At 41.5% G+C, this 20,067-nt stretch overlaps 1 long non-coding RNA gene across 1 annotated transcript in view; it reads right to left on the bottom strand.

Annotated features, from left to right (window-relative positions):
- The window catches only part of LOC120402314, a 50,663-nt gene extending 35,302 nt beyond the window's left edge, over positions 1–15,361 (bottom strand). Inside the window, exons 1-2 of the long non-coding RNA XR_005597135.1 lie at positions 15,242–15,361; positions 12,715–12,788 (exon numbers count right to left, since the gene is read on the bottom strand). This is a non-coding gene — a long non-coding RNA (uncharacterized LOC120402314). The remainder of the gene's footprint in view (positions 1–12,714; positions 12,789–15,241) is intronic.
- Between the last annotated feature and the right edge of the window lie 4,706 nt (positions 15,362–20,067).

Genomic DNA, 20,067 nt, shown 5'->3' with positions numbered 1-20,067 from the left:
TAAGTCGAAATGTTGTAAGTCGAAACCGCTTTTCCCATAGAAATCAATGGTTTGAAAGGGGGATTGATTCCTGAACCAAGACTTGATACAATAATTTCACCACAATAACCTAGATTTTTGTACTAAATGAATTATTGATGACTAATGTTGCAACAGCAATGTATTTACTGTACACTGTATTTTGTAAAAAGCATTCAAATAAACATATAAACTTACATATGTTGCTCAGAAAGCCAGGGAGAATGGCACACATGCTGAGTCTCAGCCAATCACTGTTCATAGAATCATAGAATCACAGAATCTCAGGGTTGGAAGGGACCTCAGGAGGTCATCTAGTCCAACCCCCTGCTCAAAGCAGGACCAAACCCAACTAAATCATCCCAGCCAGGGCTTTGTCAAGCCTGACCTTAAAAACCTCTAAGGAAGGAGATTCCACCACCTCCCTAGGTAACCCATTCCAGTTCTTCACCACCCTACTAGTGAAAAAGTTTTTCCTAATGTCCAACCTAAACCTCCCCCTCTGCAACTTGAGACCATTACTCCTTGTTCTGTCATCTTCTACCACTGAGAACAGTCTAGATCCATCCTCTTTGGAACCCCTTTTCCGGTAGTTGAAAGCAGCTATCAAATCCCCCCTCATTCTTCTCTTCTGCAGGCTAAACAATCTCAGTTCCCTCAGCCTCTCCTCATAAGTCATGTGCTCTAGCCCCCTAATCATTTTTGTTGCTCTCTGCTGGACTCTCTCCAATTTATCCACATCCTTCTTGTAGTGTGGGGCCCAAAACTAGACACAGTACTCCAAATGAGGCCTCACCAGTGCTGAATAGAGGGGAATGATCACGTCCCTCGATCTGCTGGAAATGCCTCTACTTATACAACCCAAAATGCCATTAGCCTTCTTGGCAACAAGGGCACACTGTTGACTCATATCCAGCTTTTCGTCCACCGTAACCCCTAGGTCCTTTTCTGCAGAACTGCTGCCCAGCCATTCGGTCCCTAGTCTGTAGCAGTGCATAAGATTCTTCTGTCCTAAGTGCAGGACTCTGCACTTGTCCTTGTTGAACCTCATCATCTTTCTTTTGGCCCAATCCTCTAATTTGTCTAGGTCCCTCTGTATCCTATCCCTACCCTCCAGCGTATCAACCACTCCTCCCAGTTTAGTGTCATCTGCAAACTTGCTAAGGGTGCAGTCCACACCATCCTCCAGATCGTTAATGAAGATATTGAACAAAACCGGCCCCAGCACCGACCCTTGGGGCACTCCACTTGATACCGGCTGCCAACTAGACATGGAACCATTGATCACTACCTGTTGAGCCCGACCATCTAGCCAGTTTTCTATCCACCTTACTGTCCATTCATCCAGCCCATACTTCTTTAACTTGCTGGCAAGAATACTGTGGGAGACTGTATCAAAAGCTTTGCTAAAGTCCAGAAATAGCACATCCACTGCTTTCCCCTCATCCACAGAGCCGTTATCTCATCATAGAAGGCAATTAGGTTAGTCAGGCATGACTTGCCCTTGGCCCTGGGCTCAGCCAATCAAAAACAAGCGGCAACCCTACTGTGCAACAAGCTATCCTGCTGCCTCGAAGCCAATCAGAAGTGACCCCTTCTAGCTCCATACCAGTATAACCCAACCAGGAAGTGATTTCAAGCAAACTTTATGCAAATTGAACGTCATCAGGGCAAAACAAGGGTCATAAGGGTGAAACGAGCAGTCAGTTGAAAAGCGTCATAAGTGGCATATGACTTAAGTCGGATGTCGTAAGTCCAAGGACTCCCTGTACTACTATTTAGCTTTTCGAAATGAATCTCCTTTTATGTCACACCTATGTTTCTAACCTTTCTAGGTCCCTTTATATTAATGTACTTCTCTTTTCCAGTTGATGTTCATAGTTCCTCCCAGCTTAGTATCATTTGCACACTGACCGTTTGTTGTCTGTTGATTCCCATTTTTAGTCATTTAAATGACTGATTGCTTTCCTTAGAAGAAAGCACAGTGGGCACACTATAGAAATTTCTTCTGCTTTGAATGATGCTACCACTTTCAGTGACTGAGGAATACTGAGAGCATTAGTAATATCTCTCAAATGGCAAGAAACTTTCTATGTGCAAACACTGTACACTTTATTTAAACTAAGCTAATTGTAAAGCCATTACAAGACAGCAATAATTCGTGTGAAGTGTGTACATGTTCTACTGTAGGACTGAGTAAGTATTGCTACATTTCTCAGAAACCTGGAGCCCTGCACAGATGCAGGGCTCTGTCCAGATGAAGTAGCTTGCTGGATCGAGGTCTGAGTAATGTTTTTTAAACTAGTAATTTAAAAATGTAAATAATATAATATTTAGTAAAAGAGTAACCATAATGTGCTTTTGTTGGTAGTACTTCTGGGGAAAAAGTCTCTTCAGAGATACAGTGTTCTTCAGGGACAGCAGAACCAGCGTGCAATGGAAATATTCAGGGGGCCAATCTACATTTCCACCCTTGCTCGACTCCTCTTCCATTCTAATGCCGCCCCACACCACCCAGATACAGTTACTTCCTCCCCATTGGCTGATTGTTTGAGATTCTAGCCAGTCCTCCCCCCACAGCAGTAGGAAGGGCACACCTCTGTCACATGTGGGGGGAGGGAATGGGGCCAAGAGCAGGACCTGGAGAGGCTGCAGTTGCTGCCACAGCACCTGGGGGCCAACTGGGGAGAAGTTATGAATTAGGGTTAGTGCTTCCCTTTTTTCCCTCTGTCCCTCTATTCAAGGGTGCTTCTGCCACCTCTGACATTCTGATAATATCATCTCAAACAGAAGTTAATTTCAGTAATAAACTGAAAGCTAGTTGTTAGCATGGTGGACATCACAGACTCATAGAAATATAGGGCTGGAAGTGACCTCAAGAAGTCATTAGATTTCATCTTCTGTTATGAGGCAGAACGAAGTATGCCTAGACCACATCTGACAGATATTTGTCTAACCTGTTTTTAAAAACCTCCAATGACAGGGAAATAATACTGAAGACACCCAAAAGGGAATTCCTGGAGAAAATATAATTGTTCCCTGAATAAGCACTACACACACAGGTTATGGCTTGCAGGAGTGGGTCTTTGGTACTTCAATCCATCTCGGATCATGATTCATCCTTCTAAGTGACAGCTTCATTCTCACAAGTGAGAATTTTCCTTCAAGACTTTCAGGTTTTGGATGAATCTCTTCATATTTAGCATTACTGAAGATGGTGCTTTTCATTACTTTCTTTTCCTCTGCCTCCCAGCAACCACTGAAGGGACTCAGAACTGCAGCCTGTGCCTTTTATAAATGCTTGTTTCCAGGATGACGTGGATTCTGACCCTGGAGATCAGTGCTTTAATAGCACTTTATATAGGTTCCTGGGCTCTTTTACATTAGGCAAATAATCCTGATGTGTTAATTTTTGTCAGTGGTACAGAGCAGGAACTGCAGTGTATGTAGCTCCTGCTGAAATCAACAGGAGCTTTTCATTCATCAGATGTGCAGGACTGGATGTAATTAGGGTTTTTAAAGTCAGTTAAAATGACTGTTTTCTGGTCTGTGAAATGCTAATTACATCATTATTCTATTTAATCAATTTACGTAGTTGCAGCAATACAAGGCAAGCCGGTGCTCATGGATCCATGGTGTGGAGGCTCAGGTCTTCCTCTAGGCTCTGGGGTGGGGCCAGAAATGAGGGGTTTGCATGTGCGAGGGGGCTCCGGGCTGGGGCAGAGGGTTGGGGAGTGGGAGGGAGTGAGGGCTCCAGTTGGGAGTGCCAGCTCTGAGGTGGGGCTGAGGATGAGGAGTTTGGGGAGCAGGATCAGGATCAGGATTGGGGCAGGGGGTTGGAGTGCAGGAGGAGATTCGGGGAGGGAGTTAGGGTGCGAGAGGGGGCTCTGACCTGGGGCAGAAGGTTTGGGCTCTGGCTGGGTGGCACTTACCTCAGGCAGCTCCTGGTTGGTGGCGCAGCGGGACTAAGGTAGGCTCCCTGCCTCCCCGGGGTCTGAACTGCTCCTGGAAATGGCCGGCATTGAGGCTTGGGGCTTCCCGCCTTTGGTGTGGAGACTTCCCGCTGGCTGGATGAAACTAAGCAGTGGGCTGGATCCAGCCCGCAGGCCATAGGTTCCCCACCCCTGCCCTATACAATGAATGGGGAGAGATAGATGACTCAGAATGGGATTCACAAAAGCCAGCATACAATGCAGCGCCTCACCTAAGGCAGCCAATGGGAGATGCCAAGCAGAAGCGTGCATGCAAAACTCCATCCCTTTTTCAGAGATGCAAGCTTGGCTGTAGGGAGGTCCCTCCCTCAGGATTCTTAGCTGCAAACCCTGTCTTGGCATTAGGCAGCTACACCATTTTTGCAAGAAGCCAGGGCAGGGGGAGAAGGCTGCCCACCTCCCTCATAACTTTTAGCCCAGTGGTTAGGGTACTCATCTGGGATGTGGAAAATTGCTGGCTCACGTCCTGCCTCTACCAGGAGTGGGAGAAGGGATTTGCTACCTCTTGAATGCTGTAATCTGATTTGGGGCTCTTTCAATCTCCCCTGTTGAAGCTGAAAGATGGTGGATAAATAATGAGAGTCATTAGGCTAGAGAGAGAAAGAGGAAACATGAGACTGACTCTGTAGTCTTGTGGTTCCACCCTAGGATGTGGGAAACCCAGGATCTATTCCCCTGCTCTAATTTTTCTTTCTTTCTTTCTTATCCACAGTGGAGAGCTATCAAGAGGAAAGATGGAGGGCTATCCATCTCCCAATATCCCATAGTCAAAGGATATTCTTTTTGTAATTGTTTAAGGTCCTTCCCTTTCCACCCTTTCCCCCATTCTTCCTCTTCTCCATGTTTACTCCTTCTTTCTTTCTTCTGAGAAATGCTGGTGAGGGTGTGAGAGATTAAGAGAAGTAGCACAAGACTAACTAAGGTCTTCATGCTTCCAGGAAAGGAGGCAAAAAGACACATAGGGAAAAAGGGTACAGCTCAGCAACACATACACCAGGTAATAATAATGGTCCTTCTGCTGCCTTGCTTTCTGTCTGGTGTAGCTGTAATGTTTGCTTTATGGAATTGTATTTTGTGGGAATGAAGAAGAGGGATCTTACAATAGATATATGTTCTGACACTATTTGCTTTAGCTGTTGGCCTAGTTCGTTTTCTGCTGCTAACTATTGCACTTACTTGACAGTTATTTTGTCTCTTTGATTGTTCCTGTGGTGTTGAACTTGGCATTTTTTTCATCTGCTTATACTAGTTTGTGATCAATTCCACCCCCGCCCTCCCACTTTGCCTGGATCATCTGTAATGATCTCATTGGACTCTTGGCTTCCTTCAGGAGCTACTATCATCTAGGCTTTGGCTTCTTTTCCCTTTATACATGTGTTTAGAAGTTTCCTATTATATTCTTTTATTCTTCATTCATCCCATCCTTAAGGCTATTTAACTCATGTCTGAATTCAAAGTTCTTCAAAACATTTCAGATTTTCTTTGTTATGGCATACAAATGTGTTCCCTGCTGTGTTTCCTCTAAGAGCTTTTGACCTTTGAAGCTACCCTTCAGCATAAAATTATCAGGTATCTGGGGTATGGGATGCAGAAGTTTTACTATATCCATATTGATGACATCTAGATTGTCTGCTACTCTATGTCCACTGAATCATTTGCTTCTTTCTATGAATGTTAATAATCCCATTTAGTTCTTTCTTCAAAGTTAATGGCCCAGATATTTTGCTGCATCCACTTTACGTTGGGGACAGCAAAGAGGGGGAGCATCAGGGAGCTGGTTATGTCTCCCTGATTGTCAGTTCAAATGGACTATGGGTTGCTCTAACTTACACTAACTGGCTAGCGTCCTCCAGGGGCCATAGATCAGCTACAGACACACCCACCTCTTCCCATCTCCAGCTCAACCCTTTGCACTAGGAAATGTGAGCAGAGAGGCTGGCTATGTTAGCTCTGCACCTGCTCACCCCCTTATGGGGGTTTCCCCATGTAGGGGTTTAAGGTCAATGTCTACTCCCTTTGCACCACATGAATGCCCCAAAGGGAGTGGAATGAGACAGAGAATCTATCCCAGAGTGTTTGGCACAATTCAGTTGAGATCCCTTCCAACCCTAATAATCTATGATTCTATGATTCTGTGAAAACATATTTGATTGTAAAACACTGAACTAGATTTTCAAGCTCTTTTCCTAAACTGCATGCACAAAAAGTATGTCTGTCGACACAGGTAATTGTCAATATAAAACTCATATTTATGAAAGAAAGATAGAATGAAACTGAATAAATTTACATGATAGGATATATCCAATGGCAAGTACAATTCTGTGGGTGCAATTCAGTATTTAAATTTTCTAAAAACGTTCCTCCATCCTAGAATCTCACCCACCCATGCCTGTAATAAACCCCTAACCTATGTCTGAGCTATTAAAGTCCTCAAATCATGGTTTAAAGACTTCAAGATGCAGAGAAGCCTCCAGCAAGTGACCCGTGCCCCATGCTGCAGAGAAAGACGAAAACCCCCCAGGGCCTATGCTTTCCCGACCCCAAATATGGTGATCAGCTAAATCCTGAGCCTGTGGGCAAGACTTATCAGCCAGACACCTAGGAAAGAATTCTCTGTAGTAACTCAGATCCCACCCCATCTAACATCCAATCACAGGCCATTGGGCATATTTACCGCTAATAGTCAAAGATCAATTAATTGCCAAAATTAGGCTATCCCATGATACCATCCCCTCCATAAACTTATCAACCTTAGTCTTGAAGCCAGATATGTCTTTTGCCCCCACTGCTCCCCTTGGAAGGCTGTTCCAGAACTTCACTCCTCTGATGGCTACAAACCTTCATCTAATTTCAAGTCTAAACTTCCTGATGGTCAATTTATATCCATTTGTTCTTGTGTCCACATTAGTACTTAGGTTAAATAATTCCTCTCCCTCACTAGTATTTATCCCTCTGATATATTTATAGAGAGCAATCATACCTCCCTTCAGCCTTCTTTTGCTTAGGCTAAACAAGCCAAGCTCTTTGAGTCTCCTTTCATAAGACAGGTTTTCCATTCCTCAGATCATCCTAGTAGACCTTCTCTGTACCTGTTCCAGTTTGAATTCATCCTTCTTAAACATGGGAGACCAGAACTGCACACAGTATTCCAGATGAGGCCTCACCAATGCCTTATATAATGGTACTAACACCTTCTTATCTCTACTGGAAATACCTTGCCTGATATATCCCAAGATCGCATTAGCTTTTTTCACAGCCATATCACATTGGCAGCTCATAGTCATCCTGTGATCAACCAATACTCCAAGGTCCTTCTCCTCCTCTCTTACTTCCAACTGATGAGTCCCCACCTTATAACAAAAAATCTTGTTAAATCCCTAAATGCATGACCTTGCACTTTTCACTATTAAATGTCATCCTATTACTATTACTCCAGTTTACAAGGTCATCGAGATATTCCTGTATGATATCCCGGTCCTTCTCTGTATTGGCAATACCTCCCAGCTTTGTGTCATCCGCAAAATTTATTAGCATACTCCCACTTTTTGTGCCAAGGTCAGTAATAAAAAGATTAAATAAGATTGGTCCCAAAACCAACCTTCTTCCAGCCTGACAGTTCACCTTTCAGTATGACCCGTTGTAGTCTCCCCTTTAACCAGTTCCTTATCCACCTTTCAATTTTCATATTGATCCCCATCTTTTCCAATTTAACTAATAATTCCCCATGTGGAATCTTATCAAATGGCTTACTGAAATCGAGGTAAATTAGATCCACTGCATTTCCTTTGTCTAAAAAATCTGTTAGCTTCTCAAAGAAGGAGATCAGCTTGGTTTGGCAGATCTACCTTTTGTAAAACCATGTTGTATTTTGTCCCAATTACCATTGACCTCAATCTCCTTAACTACTTTTTTTCCCAAGACCTTGCATACTACAGATGTCAAACTAACAGGCCTATAGTTACCTGGATTACTTTCCCCCCCCCTTTCTTAAAAATAGGAACTATGTTAGCAATTCTCCAGTCATACGGTACAACCCCTGAGTTTACAGATTCATCAAAAATTCTTGCTAATGGGCTTGCAATTTCATGTGCCAGTTCTTTTAATATTCTTGGATGAAGATTATCTGGGCTCACAGATTTAGTCCCATTAAGCTGTTCAAGTTTGACTTCTACCTCGGATGTGGTAATATCTACCTCCATATCCACATTCCCATTTGTCATCCTGCCATTATCCCTAAGCTCCTCATTTGCCTCATTAAAGACTGAGCCAAAGTATTTGTTTAGATATTGGACCATACCTAGATTATCCTTAACCTCCACTCTATCCTCAGTGTTTAGGGGTCCCATTTCTTCTTTCTTTGTTTTCTTCTTATTTATATGGCTATAAAACCTTTTGCTATTGGTTTTAATTCCCCTTGCAAGGTCCAACTCTACATGGCTTTTGGCCTTTCTCACTTTATTCCTACATGTTCTAACCTCAATAAGGTAGCTTTCCTTGCTGATCGCTCCCATCTTCCACTCCTTGTAGGCTTTCTGCTTTTTCTTAATCACCTCTCTGAGATGCTTGCTCATCCAGCTTGGTCTACAACTCCTGCTTATGAATTTTTTTCCCCTTTGTTGGGATGCAGGCTTTTGATAGTTTCTACAACTTTGACTTAAAGTAATTCCAGGCCTCCTCCACCTTTAGATCCACGATTTCTTCAGTCCAATCCACTTCCCTAACTAATTTCCTGATTTATAACCCCCCTAAAGTCTACCTGAAAAAGGACTTTGTGATCTGCGATATCCCCTCTCTGCTCTCGCCCCTCTGAATTACTATGGATCTGATTTAGACTCTTAAAATATTCAGCTGGGGATTTTGCATACAAATTTTGCACTACTTTTAAACCTTCTTTTCTACAATGCATGTTTCATGACTTTTATTCTCAAACCCTCAAGCCTTCTTCATACAAATTTCTGCACCCAAACTATGAACCACCGTGGTATACTTATCAAACAAAATGTAGTTTCTTTCCAAAAGAACGATCTTCAACCTTAATGAAATAAAGAAAATGTAGAAGAATTTTCAGAAAATACTGGTGTACAATAATAAAGGGATTCTAATAGAAGAGGTCAAAGTTAAAGAATTATGTTAACTACTCCTGTGGCATGTTTTCATATTTTAGCAGGTTCTTAATAAAAACATTTTAATTTCTAATGTGGGTTCAATTTAATTAGTTCAGTAATGGCATGAGTCCAGGGATAAAACTGAGGCAGGGCACATCAATCCAGTTTCAGAGAGGAAGGATGGGCCAACAATTTGGATGCCAAGTTTGGAGTAGTGAGAGCTAGATTAAATTCCCTGCTCCACCCCAAACTTCCGGTCTGGCCTTAAGCAAGTCCCTTATCCTCTATGTGTCTTGGTCCCCATTTGTAAAATGGGGATCATAGCACTTCCCTGTCTCACAGGGGTGTTCTGAGGATGAATACATTAAAGATTGTGAGATGGTCACATACTAAAATGATGGGGGCTGTATAAGTACTTAAATACTGATCCTTTTCCCATGGGAGTAAGTGGAACTTTCACAATTGGTTTTAAAATGAGCAGGATCAGATTCTAACTCCAGAAATTCAGTAAGAACACTCTTTGTCAAATATTAATGGCACAGTGGGTCAGTGCAGGTAGAGACCTGGGTTCAAATTTGATTTGAGTCACAAATGAAAATGAGTTGAAAGGCCTTAGCTTCACATCTTTGTAGATATATCTTGTCTATCTCTTTCCTAAAATTACCACATAGTTTGAGAGTCTTTGCTCAAGAACACCACAAGATAAAAGAACAGCTTGACTTGTCAGCTTGATTTAGGTCAAAGGCAAACTATAGGAACTCTAGTCTTCTCCCCCACACTCTGTCCTACCTCACTATTTCATGACGTTTCATAGATCAGAATGTGTAGTTAGAGAAGATATACTTAGAGTGAGTTGTAAGTCAAGACTTAGAGCACAACTATGTTGAACAATGACACATTATTCATATTCATTGTCACAACAATTTCCATATCAAATTTACTCAGTTTACAAGTGAAATGTGGGTGTTCCAAACCGCCAGTCCTATGAAGTCATTTTAGGATTTGATATCCAAGCTGTGCTTTCTTTCTAATTAGTGAAGTGTCACCAATAATAATATACCGTGAATTGTGCAGGCCAAATGTTGCCTTCTGTTAAGCCAATGCAACCACATTGCCTTCAAGGGGATTGCATAGGTAGCCTGGAGAGTGGAAGCTAGTTAATAATTCTGTTGATGGTACATAAACTAGAAAATAATCCAGTTCATTCTTCCAGAGCATCAAGGCTGAAAATACAAAAAAAAAAAGCTTAACATGTTTCAGTAAAGTTAGCAGATATGATTCTGAGAAGAGACAAGTGGTTGATCTACTGAGTATGAAAATGCCATTTTTGAGGTAGAACTGAAATAACTAGACTTTTGTTTTTCACAGTTGTTAAATATCAGTACTCTTGCTCCTCGCTCTGTCTATAGCAGTAACAACAAACAGGAAATGAGTAGGAAGTCAGAATGAAGAGCCAAGTGTCAATCTGTGTTACCAGGTTTATGAAACAAAGCTAGACAATTATCCCACTACATGGGATGACCGTTCCTGACCAGTCCGAAGAGCAGTAGGCTTCAGCTGTGAATGAACTCTAAGAATCCTTGTGCCATGCAGTAGGGAAGAGCTGGGCTGTCTGCAACCTCCCCTGAAGAGCCCTTATTCTCGAAAGAGGGAACGGAAATCCCTGCTGCTCAGGAGATGATATTAGGCTTTGAGCAGCACCTTTCTGGAAAAAACTGCTGCTCTGGAAAAGAATGGAGCCATCACTGGCCCCTCTTTGAACAAGGTCAAAAGGAAAAAAAGCCTCCCCTGTAAGTTTCACATCTGCCCCATGTCCACTTGATATGATGCATAGCAGTCTGTTTAGTCTATTCGCTCCATAAAAAGTCCAACCATTTTGTCTGTAGATCTGTTTTAAAAGAGGTTGAAAGAATATTTTTTATATAGGAAAAAAATCTTTTTTCACTTTCCTTCAGGATGGAGGAGCACCTGCTTATGTTCAATCTTTCTACCAAAATAAAGTATCTAATAATGATAATAAATTACCTGCAGGAAGAGACTGAGCCTGTAAATTTCCAGTGCAAAATGTGAACAGTTCAGAAAGTTATGAGCAACTGAAAACAATGGGTTAGAATGCTCACATTAGGTGTAGCAGTCACTGCCACTTCCACTGTAATTCTACACCCACTATGTAGCGAAGTCATAAGTACTTTAAGCATCTAGAGAAGACGGTATATTCTTGAATCACAGAGTTTCTGAGGGATATGTAACTAGCAGAGTTGAAGGACATTATGGGATTTCAGAGGAACATACATATATACACACATAAATCATACACATACATGCACAGCAAGGGAGAAGAGAGAATGAAAAAAAAATCTCTTTTGTTTCTTTTAGAATTTTTAAGGTGCTCTGCTTGTATGGTAATAAGCACATAACAAATGCCTGAACAGATACATTAGATGAATAAAGGGTGTACATATGTATAGTCAAGAATGAGAAAGAGAAACTGCCACAATAAGTAACCTCAGATCCTAATGGTGCAAGGATGACAGAAGGTTGTGTGCAGACATTTGGGGGGAAAAATCCTGACAGAAAGCTTCTTCCAAAGTATTAATAATAGAAAATAAAAGTGAAAAAGATGGTTCACTGCAGACACACTGTTGGGTAATCACTACAGACATTCTGAAAATGACTAGGAGGTGGAAGCACATTTTTCAACAATCTCTGCTGCATATGCATTCAAATACCCTGTTTTAAAAGATATATTGTGCTGAAACTGACTGATACTAGAATATATGACCACTGATTCACACGTCTAGTAAAGGTAAAAGCAAGAAACAAACAAGCTTCAAGAATACAGAATTAGACTATCTACCTTTTCAAAGTGAAGTGTAAAATATTACTATGACTTAATGTAGAGCAGGGGTTTCATTCTGACCCTTGACAAATATCAATGATCAAGCCTGAAACACATGGATCTTTGTCTGAGATGCTTCTGGACAGGCAACAATGTTAGTAGACAGTTTTTGCCATGGTGGCTATTTTGGCATCCAATTGTATTTGAGTGTAAAAGGACCCCCAAGTCTGTTGGCCAGCTAAACAGTTTGCAGGCAAATGCCTTTGATAGTGGGGTATGTTATAGAGGAGACAAGTATTTTATTTTGAAATTCTTCCCCCATTCTACCAGCATCACCTTAGTCTTGCCTAGATTAGGCTTCAGGCAGTTTCTTTTCATCCCGGTACTGGTTTTGGCAAGGCACTGAAAAATCTAGGAGATGGTGCTGTTTATGTTTTATATAAAGAATATGTGGAGCTGGCTGCCCCCTGTGTAATGCAGACACTCACTTGCCTTACCACTTATCCCAACAGTTCACACAGCTGTAAAATAAGATGGGAGGGAAGAATGAGGCACGTGGGGTTCCACAGGTGAGAATGTTGGAAGTGGAAGAACAGTCGTCATAGTTCGCTGTTTTGAGTCTGGGAGGAAGGACTCAAGTCATTTCAGGGTGTTTCTGTTCATTCTTGCAGCTTCTTAGAGGTGGCATAGGAGTATATGATCATGAACAGTATGAAATGTTACAGGGAGAACCAGCAGGATGAGAATAATGTTTCTCTACCAGTCTGTGGAAAAGGAAGCATTCATCCAGCAGGGCAGCAAGTGTTGTCTCCGAATGGCGTCCTTGTCTGAAGCCTGCCGGAGATGAATCACAGATGATGGAAGCTAACAAGTGGCACTGAAAACTGTAGGTGGTTTTTTTTAGAGGGGAGGGGGAATGTGCTGACTTCTGAATTAGTGTGCTTAAAAAGTGGGAATTTGACGTTGGGCAGTGTTTTGGAAAATGATTGGCCTAGAGCAGCAGTTCTCAAATGTTAGCAACCTGAGGATCTCCATTTTGATTTAAATTTTTTCATAGACCCTCAAGCCCCCTGCACAGCTGCAGGGCCTGCCCCACTCCACCCCTTCCTCCAAGGCCTTACCCCTGCCCCACTCTTCCTGCCCTCACTCCATCCCTGCCCCCCTCTTCCCTGCCCCCTCCCCCAAGCACACCGCATACCCGCTCCCCCCCCTCCTTCCCGGTGTCTCCTGTACGCCGCTGAACAGCTGTTCTCCGGCATGCAAGAGACGCTAGGAGGGAGAGGGAGGAGTTGAGAGAGGGAGGGGGAGGAGTTGAATAACATGGTCCACGACCCCCTGGAGTACCTTCCCAGACCCCTGTTTGAGAAACGCTGCCCTGGAGCAATGGTTTCTTTAATTTGTTCAGGCTATTGCATATTTGAGGTGGGAAGTGGATTTCCCTTGCCAAAGGAGTTGTTGATGATCTATGTTATCAGAAGTTTCGGATGTTATCTGCTTGTTTTTATCCTCTAGAAAGGGCAAGGGTCAAAGTTCCAGGTGCCTGATGCCATCAATTAGTCCTCTCTTCCAGTTATATTTAAGCACAAGTAAAAGAAAGTATTCTCCTAATCTGCTTTGAAGACTCAGCTGGGATAAAAAGTGCCTCAGAATTATTCATTAATACTTCATAAGTGAAAACATTTCTCCAATAAGCCCTATAACATGGTATTTAATACCTATTTAGTTTGGAAAGCACAAGTATATTATTTCTAATTTTGAAGCTAGATTTGAGTGCAGTGCCTGGTGACTAATCCAGCCAGGCTGCATGGTATTAATAGCTTAAAACTATATTAAATATCAGTCATTTTTACTTGTGAAATCACATATATCCTCAGAATTGTATCCTTTTCAACAGCTTTAGCAGTTTGATGAATCCTGTTACCATTGAACTGATCTGTAGAATTACACATAGTTTGTAGGAATTTTTCAGTATATTAAAATAAAAACTAAAATATCTGAGTGAATATGTGTGTGTTTGGGGGGGGGGGGGGAAGTATAGAACACAGTAGCAAGCCACAGGCAATGCCTCCCAAATAGGAAGGAAATTTTATCTATGGAGTGATACATCTGATACAGCTACACTATTATGCTGCATGAAATCCCAAGCAGATTTATCAAATTATTTTTTCCAATCTAGGATGGGCATCATATATTAACAGAACAATGGAACTTTTAAAATACTTAGCAAAGTAATTATTCAGACCACAGATATAACAAATATATTTGAGATAGCAGGGAGAAAACACGTGCAATTGTTAAAAAATTATGATACATGCTCTTCAGTTGAATGCTATGTGAAATATTTAGTATTGGATTTTTGATGTGTTAAATACAGAAGGGTTTATTTCTTGATTGGGAATGGCACATGCATTTGGTTTTTATGGCATTCAACAGTTTTTATATAGAGTACAAAAATCTGAAATAAATACTACACATTAAATTACAAAATTATAGAAAAATAAGAAAAGCAATATGTTTTCTTTGTATCTTAATAGGGGATCAAATTGCTTATACATAGTTGTTATATCCATTGCAATTTGGAACTAATTTATGTAGATTCCTCAGTTTACCATTAGATGGCACTGTGGGAATAATGATCACTGCTTATAGGATGATTTGTATAAATCCCTCATATTCTATCACACAGAATACGTACGTACGTACGTACGTGTGTGTGTGTGTGTGTCCCACTGGCTTCACCAGTTTAATCCTGTCATACTATGAGTCAGATTTTCAAGGCATGCTTGCCACTGCCAATAATGGATATACTGAAACTGCTGACATCAAGTAGTTGATTTAGTTGATTTTATGGAAATGGTAATCTTTTATATTAAATTACTTGCTAGTGGAATCTACCTTCTTCTAACGAGTTTTCTGTCATAACATTTAACTGCACATAGTAATCTCAAATGGTTGCTTCCTAGATCTTCGGTCTGACAATGACACAATAATTGCTAGGGCTGTGCACAATGTTCACACTGAAACTGGGATTAATTGTGAAATTGAAATTTGGCCCTGGTTTGCATAGCTTTCAGTGGAAATAGGTAGTTTTAGAGGTGGGCCCCTTACACACTACCCAACAATCTCTAGGTTCTTCTTTAACTCAAATTGTTTTGCTCTCTTATGGGACTCTGTTAATATGGCACCATGAGGTTAAATTGTTGTTGTCTTAATGATTTCCATGTCAAATGTGCTCAATTGAAGAGTAAAAGGAGATTTTTTTCAAATTGACAGTCTTGCAAACTCACCCTGGGCTCTGAGAGACAGGCTGGATTCTTTCCATATCAGACGTGAACACCAATTACAATATTTCTGAAGGCCAAATTCTGCCTTAAGTGATACCTGTGCAATTCTTTTGCTTTCAGAGCTTTTGAACATGTTGGAACTTTAGCAAACAATTCAGTAGATGATGCAAAAGATGGAATAGAATCCAGATCTCTCGCTCTCTCTCAGCTGTTTTGGCTCTGCAGGGCTAAGAAGAATAAAAAGCAATGAATATTTATTGTTGTCCACTAAAGCCAGTAGATATGACTTTAAAGGCACACAGAGAGCAGATATGTTGAGGAAGAAAGTGCCAGTTTTGCATGTTAATTTTTTCCAGAGTAGGTCTGTTCTTCAAATGATTTTGTGTGGATGAGGCCCAGTGCCCAGAAATAGGCTGAGATTACAGTGTCTTCTTGGAGTGGCTGATTGGGCTACTCCACCTTCTTGCAGATATTCAGGATGTGCCTGACTTATCTAGAAGGAGGAAGACCTGTGTGAGTTTTAATCACCCACCAATCTAGCATCATGAAAATGCTATGCCCAAGATTTTGTATTTTCCCTTTTTGGTGCATATATGGGAAAATGAGGAGTCTTTCTATTGCACAATCTACCCAGTTCAAACTGCTTCAGGTAAAGCAGTGTCCCCCAGGGCCCAAAGGAGGGAACTTGTGGGTTGAAATATGTCACTTTGAGAGCTACTGAAACAACGGTTTCAGGATAGGGTTAGTAGTCTAAATGGTTTCATTAAAGCCTAATTTGTCCTATTAGAGTTTTTAAATATATCACATATGTCTGGCAGAATGGTTCTTTGTCTAACATAGCTATATAAGAAAACCATATATGAAGCGATGGGTTGTCAGTGGCTCCCACCTTGCTCTGGGTGCAACTGAGATGGGGATGCTGTTTATGACTCCCTTATATGGAAACCAGATTTGCATCAGGCTCCAGCTGGTTTCCATCAACCTGCTGAGAATTGCCAGAGTACAATTCATTGTGACCACACACCCCACCCCACCCTGAAATGTTCCACCTACAACTGGGGATGTAGTAGGAGTTAGTTAGGCTGACCCTGTACCCACTGAGGACTCCCCCCTGACGGGTATTCTGAGCTAGGGAGATGCAGCCAAGCTCTGAGACTTTTGAACCACTGGAGCAGCACAAGCTGAGCAGAGGAGGCCAGAGGAACTAGCACGACTAGATGCTACATTTTACTTTTATTTTATTTTCCTTTATAAAAAAAAAAGCAGGAATGAATCGTTCATTGAAGGAAAGGAGTTTATATAAATACAGTATGAATAGGATTTGACCATGCCTCCCTTGAGATGTTTTATAGACACTTTATCTGCTAGGCTACACAGTATTTTATTAACTTCCACAAGAATTAGTTACAAGAGGGCTCTTTTATTGTTCCCTGAATGCAGTAGAAACATATTGAGAATTTCAAATAAATATATTTTAAAAATTCACAACATCAGAGCTTAGGCATTTAAAAACGTTTTGTTCCCTTTTTCTTGGCAAGATCTATTCCATGTGCTTGCAAATTTCATCTTCATCATCATACTTAATTAACTTGGGTGCTTTTTCAAAACGATCAGAAGATAAAGCACAATGATTTTTTCTTAATGTTAGCTCTACATTTATCCACAAACAGGTCACATTAAAATCTGTTTTGTGTGTGAGATAAAAAAAAATTACCATTCTCTTGCTTCCTGTACACTGGATAGTTGGAATCCAACCATCTTCCTCTTGAAAGTCTACAGGGAAATATTAACTGACTTCTGTAGGAGTGGGATGGACCCATAAATTGCTACTGCTTTGCTGATGTGGCCTTTTTTATGAATATTGCATCTTTATGGCTGACATCTGCCTATACTGTTTTGGATTGTTTATATGTGCAGTGTTTTCAACCAAATGGCTAATATAATGGTAGTGCTCTTTTTCTAACTTGCCTTCAAGTCACTATTGTGACTTTTTTTTGGGGGAGGGGCATAATATTGATCCTCATTTCTACAATTTACAAGGCCAATCCAATTAACACTCAAATGTACTTTATTTCAAGGGACATCAGTCGTTTGAGTCCCCTAATTACCCCCAGTCCACACAAATTTGGCTTCCCCTCATCTTTCATATTTAAAAGCATTTACATCACACATAAAGAATAATGAAACTGAGGGTACAGAATGTGCTATTTATATTAAAGGAAGGAATCCCACATCATTATCCTGATTGGGTAATTTCCAATATCCCTCCTTTTAGGTACTTGTCTCATGGTATGAACATAGGAATTGACAGATTGGCTCGGACCCAAGTTTCATCTAGTTCAGTAGCTTGTCTCTGACAGTGGCCAGTACCAGCTGCTTCAGAGGCAGATGTAAGAACCCTGCAGTTGGCAGATGTGAGGATATCTCTCCCCAACCTGCCCCCATTACATCATACTCTGATCTTCATTTGTTAGAGGTAAATTTAAGCCTTTTAAAGCATGAGATTTAATCTCTTCCAAAATTGTTTGTCATTAATGATAATAACTCTGTACATTCTTAGCATCTATATTAATGTCCTCACCCCTCTTGAACTTTGCTCTTACTCAGCATTAATGACTTCTTGTGCCAATGAATTGCTCAGTTTCATTACACATTGTGTGAAACGGGAGGCAGTGTTTCCTAATGGCTGGAGCATGAAACGGTCACTCAGGAGACCTTGATTCTATGCTTGGCTGTGCCACTGACCTACTGTGTGACCTAGGGCAAGTCACCTCTACTCTCCGTGCTTCAGTTTCCCATCTGTAAAATTGGGATAATGATATTGAACTCCTTTGTAATGCACTTGGAGATCTGCTTATGAAAAAAGCTATATGAGAGCCAGGCATGATTTATTATTATATTATTGGTTGCGATGACTGTCCCTTTGTTCATTTTTTTAAAATACAGGGAGAACAGAAGCTCCTACAATGCTTTCTCTGTACCATCCATTATTTTATACACTTTAATCATATCCCCTTTCTGAGAAAAACAATCTCAGTATTTACAATCTCTCTTCCTATCAGAGTTTTTCCAGGTCCTTGATCTTCTCTAAGCCCCCCCGACCCCCTCTTGTTCTGCACAATCCTTTTTGAGGTGGAGTGACCAGTACTGCAAACAAAATTCCAGTGGAGGCTGTTATATAAAGGCATTATAATATTATTCATATATTCCCCATCCCATTCTTCATGCATGCTAACATCCCTGCTTTTTGAGTGGAGCTGCACATTGAGTAGATGTCTTCAATGGGCCATGTACAATTATGCCTAGATCCCTTTCTTCAATTGATACAGTTAATTTAGAACCCTAATAGGTATACAAGTAATTAACTTTTTTTCTTCCAGTATGCATTACTTTATATTTATTGACATTGACTTTCATTTGTCATTGTGTTGCCCATTCACCTAGATTATTTAGGTTTCCCTGAAGTTCCTCACAGTCCTCTCTGGTCTTGACTAACCTAAATATCTTTGTGTCATCACGGGATCCACTCACCACTAGGGCATCTCTTCCTGGTTGCTCTGAGGATAAGCTCTTCACAGGTCTGAAGCCCCCGTCTGTCTGGTCCTCTCCCTGTGGACTCTCTCTTCCTCTGGAACTCGTGGTGCTCCTTCATGACTCAGCCTTCTGGCAGGTCACAATAGTCCTCCCCTCCGGGATACCAAAGGCCCACTGAACAACCATATTAGGCAGTTTGAGCACTACTGCCTGGTCTGTGCCACTTCCCCAGTGGCTGGTAGGGGAAACTAGGCCCATGCATTACTTCAGGTTCCAGTCCAGGACCCATGTTCCTGGCAACCATGGCCTGTTTTCCCTTGGACTCAGTTGTTCTTTCTTTGGACTTTTTACTACAGCTTCTGGCTCCCCACTTTCTGGGTGTACCAGCTCAGACTCCTCCCTGGGAATAACTGTAGACTACTGAACTCGACAGCCTCCCTTCTCCCAGGAAGAGGCTGAAGACTACTTCCCCTGCAGCCCCCTTTCTGCTGCCAGCTTCCTGGGTTTATTCCTTCCTTTCTGCGCACTCCTTCTCAGGAATCTCCATCTCCAATCAGCCTTTCCATCCTTGGCTCTCCCTCACGTGCAGACTTTCAAGTTAATTGGCCCTCTTCTCAGCCTTATTAACCCTTTCAAAGCTGGTATGGGGTGGACACCGCATCACACATCTGCAAATGTTGCTACCTCTTGCTTCCTCCTCCCCCTTCCATCTAGAGCATTATTCTTCTTTGGTATGGAAATGACAACATTTACAAGTTAATAGAAAGGTATGAAATCCATTAAAGGGCTTTAGGAGATGAAGAGTGCATCTTTGCTATCCCTCCAGGAAATGAAAAGATGGGTTACTTGTTCACAATATGTTTGATGATTTGGAGGTTTCTGCCTTTGCACTGTGGTGAATCATTGACTCTCCATTTTAGCATCAGATGCATGCACCCATCTTTCATGTAATGGCCAAATACAGTTGATAGTTGCCCACTGTCTTCAAAGGAGCAAGAAACCAGGTGGTTTGACACAGGGACCATGTATCCGATTCTTGTTGTTTAAATTAGAGTCTGCCCATTGTATCTACTCAGTATCTTCTTGGTTGAAGTTAAATGACAGAAGATTGGTTGGCAGGACTTAAAGCAGGAGTGAGGTAAGCGGACAAGGATTTCACAGAGCAGGAGCTTTTGCTTAGTGAGAGATTTCTTATACCCTGTGCAATGCAGCCATCTCTCAATGGATGGTTGGAGAAAGTATATTTGTGAGGACTGGAAGCCAATGCAGCGGAGTGGACACCAGGGTGCCAGTTA

The sequence above is a fragment of the Mauremys reevesii genome, linkage group 3, assembly GCF_016161935.1.
Source record: "Mauremys reevesii isolate NIE-2019 linkage group 3, ASM1616193v1, whole genome shotgun sequence".
Lineage (NCBI taxonomy): Eukaryota > Metazoa > Chordata > Testudines > Geoemydidae > Mauremys > Mauremys reevesii.
The sequence above is the reverse complement of the archived record's forward strand: the minus strand, read 5'-3'. Positions and strand labels throughout refer to the sequence as shown.